General features: G+C 36.5%; 1 long non-coding RNA gene across 1 annotated transcript in view; it reads right to left on the bottom strand.

Moving 5' to 3' along the window:
* Positions 1 to 3,334, bottom strand: part of LOC108704787 — an 88,925-nt gene extending 85,591 nt beyond the window's left edge. Inside the window, exon 1 of the long non-coding RNA XR_005961572.1 lies at positions 3,202 to 3,334. This is a non-coding gene — a long non-coding RNA (uncharacterized LOC108704787). The remainder of the gene's footprint in view (positions 1 to 3,201) is intronic.
* Between the last annotated feature and the right edge of the window lie 4,798 nt (positions 3,335 to 8,132).

The following is an 8,132-nucleotide window of genomic DNA, read 5'->3' on the forward strand; positions in this document are numbered from 1 at the left end:
GTACCAAGTCGCAAGCCTTTCCTAAATTTGGCAATAAAAGCAACAGTTTTTACATTTTTGAAATTGCCTAAAAATATTGCAATTGGCCGCATTTATCTCACCCAATTTCTTGCATACAATTGTAAAACACCATATATATTGATGCCAAGGGTCTACTGAACAGTTTGATGCCCAATATGCATTGATATACCAAGGCAGCTGGCATGTGCGGACCCCAAATGAAAATAGTGCATATGATTTTTCTCCGCTGCCGATTCGCCTTCTGTGAACATAGACCCTTGACTTCATATTATGTGCCTCAAGACCCTCCTAACAGCAAAGACCCCCCCGAAATATATATTTTTGGAAAGTACACATTCTGACAAATCCAAAAAAGATAAAGACGTCTTTCTACACCAAAGTACCAAACTGCAAAGCTTTTCTAAACGTAGAGGTTTTTACAACATTTCCTAAAATTGTTGCAGTTTGCCGCATTTATCGCACACAATGTTTTACGTATAAAGAAAAATCACCCTAAATATGGACGTCAGAGGTCTACTGAATAGTTTGATACCCAATATGCAAAGATTTAAGTATTTGGCGTGTACGAACCCCAAATGAAAAACATGCATATGAATTTTCACGCTAGCCAACTAAGCTGCAGAAAAGAGCCCCAACTGTGCGTTATGTGCCGTAAGACCCCAAAACTGTAAAAAGACCACCAGAAAACTATATATTTTTGGAAAGCATATATTCTGGCGAATCAAACTAAGTAAAATCTATCTTTCTATACCAAAGCACCAAACAGCAAAACAATACTAAAGATACATAAGGAACAATAATGCAGGGATAAAATTGCAATAAAACCACAAAAATAGCGTAAATCAATGAAATAACAATAATTGATCCGACAGCATAATTAGTGGCCGAAATCGATTATCCAATAGTCACGCTGTCAAAATAACATGTTTTTAGGCAAAACAAACGGTACAATGAATAAGTAAATAAAAAAAAAAACACCAGTTTGTGAGTTTTTGTGTATACATATTTGTGCACTAATAAAAGTTGTCTGAGTGTGCAAATACATGTAATTAAGTGTAAATAAGTATACAAAATCGACCAAGTGTGCTAAAATAAAAAAAATAAATAAAACATTCCAATCTTTACTAAAATGTTTGTGTAAGTGTATAAATGTACTGTAGGTATGTGTAAGTGCAGGTAAGTGTGTAAAAAACGTGCACTTACCGTTTTTGTAGCAGGAGGATCGCTGGAACCGAAGGAGGACTCCTGGCAGCGTGTTAGCAGAGTTACTGCGCAGCAGGAAGTGAGTGGGCGGATGGTGCGACGTGGAGCAGGTAAGGAAATAGCAGCAGCGCTTCCATTGCGCTTCTGCTACTTTAAAAGTCGGATCTGCGACAATCGCGTCGCAGATCCGACTTGACAGCCCCCCAGCCACGTTGCCCAGGGGGCAAGCAGAGAGAAGTGCTCAGCTGCAGGGGAACGTACAATGTACAATGTATGTTCTTGGCAGCCTGAGCCCTGAACCGCCAGCATGTACGCCGTACGTGCTTGGCGGTTAAAGGGTTAAAAGTGAAAGCTTACTGTTGTATAATGGCTGCATGACTCTGCTAATAAAAGCACTGTTATACTCTACTCATCCTCGGCTACCAAAACATAACAAATGGCGACAAGGATTTCTATTCTACCTCTGCAGCAGCCTGCACATTTTCTTCCAAACCCTGGTGAGCCTACAATACCTTTTACTGCTTGAATTTGTATGTTTGAAAATTACAATATTGCTGCTGACCAAGGGGAGATTTCTGCTGCTATAAAGCGTGCTTTACTTATTCACTGCCTGGGAGCAGAGGGACAGCATATATTTTATACATTACCTGATGATACTTATGAAACTGCTCTTACTGCTATAAAGAACTTTTTCGTGCCAAGAGTAAATGTGGTTGCTGAAAGATATAAATTCCGCCAACGTGGACAACGTAATGGTGAATCCACAGAACAATTTGTAGCAGCATTGAGAGAGCTGATTGTTTGTCACGTTTACCCACAAGCAAATGGAGAAATCGAGCGATTTAACAGAAGTCTGAAAGAAGCACTACACACAGCAAATCTTACTGGGAAATTTTGGAAAGTATTTACAACAGAGTTCCTACATAACTACAGAGCAACGTGCCATGTAACAACCCAATCATCTCCTGCTGAATTATTACATGGTAGACAGATGCGCACAAGTTACATGTTACAGACATCAAACTTCCACAAAATACTGTGCCTACAAAATCATCTACTGCTGACATTGTGAAACGTCAACAAGCCAAATGCAAGGATTATACTGACAGAAAATGTGGTACCAGAGAAGTACACTTTCAGCCTGGATCTTTAGTCAGAATTAAGAAACCAGGAATACTGAAACAAGGACAATCTAAATTTACTAAACCACTTGAAGTGAGACACCAGCGAGGACCATACACATATGAACTGTCTGATGGACGCATATTGAATACAAGTCGTCTTGCTCCTGTTAGATATGACTTTGGAGAAGCTCCATTTGATGAAGGACATTTTACTACTCCTGATGTCAACTGCAATAGGCCTGAAGAAAGTAAACCTATAAGGTGTACTGAGAGAGTTATAAAACTACCTGTATGGACCAAGGACTTTGTGATGTGAAGAATGTATAATATTGTTTTAAAATGCATACTGTTTAATTGTTGCTGTCCAAATGCTTTCCTACTATAGGGGGGAATATGTGGTGTTCATGCAAATGGCCTGTAGATGTCACTGTGCTCATACTTATACTGTGCATACTTTCTGGTAGCTTAAAAGTGAAAGCTTACGGTTGTATAATTGCTGCATGACTCAGCTAATAAAAGCACTGTTATACTCAACTCATCCTCGGCTACCAAAACATAACAAAAGGCTGTCTCCCATAGACTCCAATTTAATCGAATAATTAAATTTTTTCAAAATCATTTCATTTATCTGTTATAATTAAACAGTACCTTGTACTTGATCCTATCTAAGTAATCACGAATCCTTATTGGAGGCAAAACAATCAATTTGGGTTTAATTAATGTTTAAATTATTTTTTTTATTACACTTAAGGTGTGGAGATCCAAATTAAGGAAAGACCCCTTATCCTGAAAGCCCCCAGGTCCCTTATCTGGAAAGACCTAGGCATTAATGAATGCAAATTTTAGGTTTTACCTCCAAATCGCTGTCAAGTGGAAGTGAAGGGTTATTCTTTCGTCCTTTTCCTCGTGATTTTGACCCAGAGCTCCTACACGTTCTGTCATCAAGGTCTTTCATGGCTGTTGATGGACTCTGGATTGCATCAAACTCTCCTATTTAGTTAATTTAAAAAAAATAATTTTAAAATATGAAAGACATACCAATACATGAAATATAATTTTCGAATAATATATTAAGGGGCAGATTTATCAAGAGTCGAATTTCGAATTTGAAAAACTTTGAAATTTGAATTCAAAAGGCCAACCGAAATTAAATGGGTTTTTTTGGCCGAATAGGTCCATTTTCGATCGAATTCAAATTGTAAGAATCGAAGTAAAAGCGAATTCGAATTGTATGATTCAAAGTTTTTCCCCTCAAAAAAATTATATTTTTCAAAGTCTAATTTTTAAAGAGACAGTACATGATAAATTTCAGAATTTCTAGTTTTTTTCAAATTTGAATCAAATTTGGTCTATTCCCTAGTCAAAAGCACACAAAAATTAGCTTTAAATATGAATTTTTTTAATTTGAATTTTCACTTTGACCTTTGATAAATCTGCCCCCAAGTCAATTGTTCTCGGCTCCCTATACCAGAAAAGGTGCTAGGCTCCCTGGTCTCGGCTCTGCTTCTGCCTGTAGCAGCCGCCTTTCACTTCAGGAGGAGCCCTCCGGTAATCGGATGCCTCCAGAGGAGCCAAGCAAGAGTTCTGGGCTGGCAAAGGGGCACGGTCATTTGCAAGGTTTTGGATGGAAGGTACAGTTCTAGGAATAGATAAAAAAGCGTAGTCATGCAGACCGGGGTCAGTGCGGGCAGAGTTCAAAGAATCGGCAGGCAAGAGTCAATAACGGTAGAATCAGAATAGTCAAGCAGGCAAGGGTCAGGACTGGCAGAGTTCAGAGTAGTCAGGCAGGCAAGGGTCAAAACAGGATTTAAACTGGACAAAAATCGCACACAGGGGCAATTAGTTTGAGCTCAAAGCCCCATTAAGTATAGTATTAAAAGTATTAAAAGGGGTGGTTTTTAAAGGGTCAGTTCTAAGCAACTTTTCAATTTGTTTCCATTATTTATTTTTTATAGTTTTTTTAAATTATTTAACTTTTTCTGACTCTTTCCAGCTTTGAAATGGGGTCACTGACCCCACCTAGAAATGTTCTCTAGGGCTATAAATGTTTCTATGACATCCTCTCCTATTCATATTCCAGTTTCTAATGCAAATCAATGCATGGTTGCTGGGGTAATTTGTACCCTAGCAACTAGATTGCTGAAAATTGCTGCAAAATGGAAAGCTGCTGAATAAAAACTGAAATAACTCAAAAACCACAAATAATAAAAACCAATTGCAAATTGTCTCAGAATATATTATATATATATATGATACTAATTATTACTAATGATTAACTCAAAGGTAACAAATTTAAAGTTCATATTAGGACAGAACAAATGGAGAATAATTCACAAACTGCAAAAAAAAAAAACACAACTGCAGACAGTCTTAGTTTTAGTATTAGTGCTCACATTATACTAAAGTTTGTTTTAAGATGAACTTCCTCTTTCAATGTTAAAAAGATGCATTTTTTTTTTTAGTTTCTACAGTTATGCTCAAAAATGTCCATAAGGTTGTACTATTAGAATAAGGTAATATATAAACAAAATGACTATCTAAGCATAGAGAAACTACTGAAACTGTGGTTAGAGAAATAAACAAGATCTTACAATCGTATTGTTTTTTTGAAAAATGGGTTTCTGTCAGTACAACTAATAAGTATCTTGGTGAATGAAAATCAATCTGCACCTCATAGCAAACATTTTAAAGGTACACTTAATGTAATATGTTGTGGGATTAATTTAACAGAATGCGTCATTTATACGTGTTTTCTCTCATTATAAAATGTACTTTTGATCCTATTCTGCAGTTCAAACCTTTCTTTATTGCTACACAATTTTAAAACTGCTGCACTGAGCATGGTGAAAACATTGTACAGCATCCTATTTTAAAAGAATCATTACGTAGCTGTGCTCAAACCCCAGTTTAACATTTAAAACAACATGTGGGAATATGAATAAAACCACTCTCATGTATACAAACAGAAGGAACCCAGAAGAAATGTTTTCATGTATATATTTAATGACTTTTTGTTTGCAAAGTATATATACCCACTGACTTTCCACATTTACAATAACCTTTGTGTTTTCTTGAATAGCAGAATCTCCCATTTGTGCATACTTTTAAAACTTATACATATCACACTTCTCCACATCTGCTACTTTTGCTGCTGGAAAGAAACCAAATCATTACAAGCCAAAAGGGCACTATAGTGAAGGCAGCTGTTCTATGCCATTCCAAGGACTTTAACTGCACTGGAAACCAAAAAGTTTGTGAAAGTAAAATATTGGACGACAATAATAAACAAAAAGTGTGTTGAATGAGCAGAGTTTTAATGTTATTTTATTGCAGTATTTCTACAAATGGAATGTGTTCAAATAAACTTTTTTTGAGGAACATACGTGGAACAGCAATAATAAATCTTTTAGCCTTCGTATTTGTTTCTCTAGGTAAAAAGCCCTAAACATGCTGACCTGCAGACTTACAATATTTCACTTAGGCGATGGTGAAATTAATCAGCAAAATATACAGTCTAATGGAAAACTTTGAAGTAAGCCCTGCCTACACAGTAAAAAAAAACAAAAAAAAAACACAGACTCAATAAGAAACATGTATTCTGTAAGATAGAGAACATCTAGTAAGAAAAACTGTCATGTCAGAACGATAAACAGAGAATGGTGGTAGGACGCCAGTAATGCAGGAATACCTCTGCAGACACTGATGCATAACAAGACCCATGAGGGTGCATTAGGTTGGAAGTCAAACAAAAAACTATACCTAACATTTATATATCAGAACAGGCGAGAACTAAGGCGCAACAAATCATCACCATGGCAAATTATCAGTGCATTGTTTCTTTCTAAATCCTCAGCTTGTTCAAAATGGGGCACACTGGAATTTCCAGTGGAGACCACTCAGTAAGCCATTACCTGGATGCAGGCAAAAAAAAAATAAAAGAAAACACAAAACGCCACTGCATTCATTAGGGCTTATAAAGTATATTACATATTTTTAACAAAACGGTGTGAACCAAAGTTTCAATCACATACTGTGACCTTTCTCTGGGTCAGAAGGTGTTTATTTATTGAGAAAAAAAATTTCATTAAGATAATCTCTAATTCAGAATGAGCAGCTGTCCAACTGAACAAAAGGTATGCTATTTTAGAATTGCATAAGTCAGCACTGAATGGTTTTTGAACAACTGTAGGTTTAACTGTCTGATTCTCTTCATACCAATGTTGCATCAACCTCTTCAGAAAAAAAATCTTTTATAGGCTAATTGCAGAAAGAAAACATGAAGTTAGACATTTGATCATGCATAGACATTTCAGCGAGGATGTCTCAAAAGCATAAAAAAGGCTTGATGATTCACACATATATATATATATACACATATATATATATATATATATATATATATACACACACATATATACACATATATACCGTATGTATGTGTATATATATATGTATAGCTGGCCAACTACGTCAAAGTCATCCCATATCTGGCCAGTCCTATGCTCAATTTTCATCTGATTCATTAAGAATTCTATAGTTTCATTATACATTTTATAAAAGGGACGAAAACATTTTACCTGCAACTTACTAGCTGCTTTCAAAGTAAAACTCCCAAACTTGGCTGCCCTTTTATTAGACACCAGTGAGATCACCTGACTATAGTTGGAGAGGGTGGGAGCTACAATATAATATAAACATCCACCCAGGTCTCCAGTCTGTAATATGGCCCTGCCATGTGTATGAGACAACATCTCAAGTATAGCAAAAGCTTGTTCTAGAACATCAGGGTCTTGCCCACATTGTACCTCTTCCAGTAGTATGGGAACTGCATCAACCACCACCTCAGCAGAGCCAGGAAACATTTCCAAAATACATTTCAATACTTGACAGGTAAAGTTCATCATATTAAAGTTATGTTTTAAATTCCATCAGGTTTATAAGTGCAGAAACAACTTCAACAGCATTTTTATGTTTCGTCACACAATTCACATTATTTTGTGGTAACATTTTACAGCAGCATAACTTTGATTTCCCAAACTTTTCTCTGGTTCAGGACACACATTCAGCAAACTTCTTGCTTTCACAGACCCATTTCTGTTTTTCTTGCTCATTTCTGCACTCTGAGCACTGCATATACAAGCTGAATCAGTCACTTTAATTAACCTGCACCTGTGAGCAGACTTTCAGCAGCAGCTTGTGAACCACAGAACAATGATTCAAACACACTTTTGTCAGGACTTTATATATGATAACACATGAGGAAACAATACATACATCAGTTTCAGCAAATCGAAAGCAAATTCCAATGAGAGCATATGTCCGGTAGTACAAATAAGCTTCTGTAAGATGCCATCAATCAAATCAAAAGACGTGATAAACAACAAAAAAAAAGGGAGAAAGGAAAGGATGAAAGAGAAGGAAAAGGAAAAGTCACTTGGTCACAAGCCCATCCAACAACATGGTTCTATCTTAGCAAAATAGACACAAAGTATAACAGTCTAGTAAGTAAGCTCCTAGTCCATGTGTGGCTATTTTCATTGATTTTGTTCCAGATAAAGTACCCAAGGAGACCAAGTACCTACAAAAGCCTCTTGCTTCATATGGAAATAGCTGAGTAATTCCTCCATCCGCATGATATTACCCATTTCACTGATCCAGTCAGCAATGGATGGGGGAGTAACAGATTTCCAGTGGCGGGGGATAACAGATCTAGCTGCTCCTAAGCAAAAACCAATTAACGATCTTTTGTATTTCGTAGCAGAACCTGGTAGTATTGACAACAAA

This window comes from Xenopus laevis, chromosome 5S (genome assembly GCF_017654675.1).
Source record: "Xenopus laevis strain J_2021 chromosome 5S, Xenopus_laevis_v10.1, whole genome shotgun sequence".
In the NCBI taxonomy this organism is placed as follows: Eukaryota; Metazoa; Chordata; class Amphibia; order Anura; family Pipidae; genus Xenopus; species Xenopus laevis.